The sequence below is a fragment of the Pteropus alecto genome, unplaced genomic scaffold, assembly GCF_000325575.1.
Source record: "Pteropus alecto unplaced genomic scaffold, ASM32557v1 scaffold275, whole genome shotgun sequence".
Classification (NCBI taxonomy): Eukaryota; Metazoa; Chordata; class Mammalia; order Chiroptera; family Pteropodidae; genus Pteropus; species Pteropus alecto.
This window is the reverse complement of record NW_006436301.1, coordinates 942,726-945,364: the sequence shown is the minus strand read 5'-3', so window position 1 is coordinate 945,364 and position 2,639 is coordinate 942,726. Positions and strand designations below refer to the sequence as shown.

Sequence of the window (2,639 nt, the reverse complement as noted above, 5' to 3'; positions counted from 1 at the left end):
CTGAGTTGAACCATATGAAATAATCAATTTTTGTACATTGCAATAACGAAATATAATCAATTTCCTGTGTTTCAATCTAATATATTTATGTTTTCTATGCTTGTCTATAGCTTGATTCCAAAAATTGAAAACTGATAAACATTCATATATTGGATATATGTATGCTTTTCATGACAGAATGAAGTAATGTCATTGGATTCATGATTTTAAATAACATTTAATGACTCCCCAATATAAATCCTCAGTCCCAACCTCTGCCCTGAAGTGCAGACTCATATCTAACTACCTACTTGATACCTGTGTGTCTACCTGCCATCTTAAACTTAACCTGTTCAAAACAACTCTTAGTTTTCAGCCTTCGAAATCATCTTTCCATATCTTTTTTTTTTTTTTTAGGCGAGGCAACCCTTGGTTGATCTCACAGATTGCAAGGACCTTGTCAGCTTACGATCCCTTATTTTTTATTTATTACACCTACAGCACCTGGTCTTCCTAGGTGGTCTCCCATCCAAGTACTAACCAGGCCCAACCCTGCTTAGCTTCCAAGATCAGACAGGATCAGGCTTGTTCAGGGTGTCATGGCCGTAGACCATCTTTCCATATCTTGCCAGCAAATGGTACAACTACCCATCATTGCTCAAATCCTAAACTTGGGAATCATTTCAGATACCTACCTCCTTGCATCCCCTACTTCACCCTTATGTAACATCTTCTATTGGCTCTTCTTCCAAAATATACCCCAAATTGATCGATTCTCAACCTTTGCGATATACCATTCTCATTTAAGCCATCATCATCTCTTACATCACACTCTAACAACAGTCCCCTAATTAGCAACAGTCTCATATGTCTCCTGTTTATTGTGTCTCTTGATTGCATGATTTTCTCTTGTGCTTGATTTAGTCTTGTGTTGTTTTGTATAGTAACATGCTGTTCAGGTTTGTGGCCTAGGGACAATAGGCTATACCGCATAGCCTAGGTGTGTAGTAGACTATCATGTAGGTTTGTGTAAGTGTGCTCTTTGATATTTGCACAATAATGAAATTGCCTAATGATGCATTTCTTAACCTATCCCCATCATTAAGTGGCACATGACTGTATATGGATAGGCTCTGTTATTCATTGACAGTTTTCTAATATGATCCCCCTGATTGCTGTCCCATAGCCCACTTTTGCTCTTAGTACCTGCTGAGCTTGGAGACTTTCGGGGGCCCTGCCAAAGAAAGTATCTCCCACCTCCCTTGACTGTATATGTATTGGTCCTAACCAATACACTATGCTGCTTCTCAATATATCTTTACTGTGATTCGATTGGGTCCTTGCAGGACAGAGAAATAAACATGCATGTTTAGGCAGTCATCGGAAACCAGAAGACCTGAGACTATCTTCCAACTTTAACTACAGTACTTTCCTGACTTTGCAGTTTACTTAATGTTTACTGAATCAAGCAGCTATAGATGATATATTCTTTTTTATCCTGTAAGTTTTAGATTATTTCTTGTAGTCTTTTTATATATAATTGCACATTTGAAATTATACTTGGAATGCACACAAGGTGCCTTCTTAGGGTCTGTTAAATATTCAGACCTACAGACAGCCACATGCTACGTTTGACATTGGTCCACTTGGAAGGAACCATAGCTTGTCAACAGGGCAGTATCACATGCTCCTCTTCAGCATACGTCCTTGCAGGGTTCCAACAGAGCAATACAGATCAGGTGCAAGGACACCACAGATATATTAACGGATGCAGGAGCCACTGTGGCTTAAAAGCCTTATGCCCTATAGGAGTCAACATATGGAGTAGCAACTCCACAGGCATAGCTTCCAAGATCCCAAAAAGGACATGCCAAGTTTCCAGAATCACTGCTATAACCAACTAAACCAACTAAATTATAGCTGGTTATGTCCAGCTATAACCAACTAAATCCTACAGGTACAGTCGTCTCTCCTTATCCACGGGGCACACTTCCAAAACCGTTTGCCCACCAGTGGATGCCTGAAATAGCAGATAGTATTGAACCTTACATGCACTATGTTTTCCCCTATACATATGTATCTTTTCACATAAAGGAAGCACTTGACGGCTTCTCTTTGGCATATCCGAATTGCCAGTGCAACTACTCTTGTGCTTCGTAGCTATTATTAAGTAAAATAAGGGTGACTTGAACACAAGCACTGCTAGTCAATCTGATAACTGAGATGGCTAGGTAGCTAACGATGGGTAGCATATTCAGCATGGATATGTTGTACAGAGGGGCAATCCATGTCCCGGGCAGGACGGAGTGGAATGGTGCAAGATTTCATCACACTACTCGGAACAGCACCCGATTTATACCTTATGAATTGTTTATTTTGGAATTTTCCATTTAATGTTTTTGGACCGAGGTTGAACTACTGAAACTGTGGAAAGTAAAACCACAGGCAGGGTAGAGGGGACTACAGGACTTTCTCAGTGGCGGGCTGTGGCTTCACCAAACAACCAGAGATCCGAGCAGACACAGAGAAATGTGTTGGAGGACCTCAGATAAGCAGGCTGGCCACGGCAGGGAAGCTGGACACCCTTACTCATCGTTTTGTAGCCTCTTTTCCACCGCCTGCCACTGGACATGCAGGGACACACAGAATACAGAGATGCA

General features: G+C 41.1%; 1 pseudogene; it reads right to left on the bottom strand.

Moving 5' to 3' along the window:
* Positions 1-471: 471 nt before the first annotated feature.
* Positions 472-590, bottom strand: LOC112481047 (annotated as a pseudogene).
* Positions 591-2,639: the final 2,049 nt, after the last annotated feature.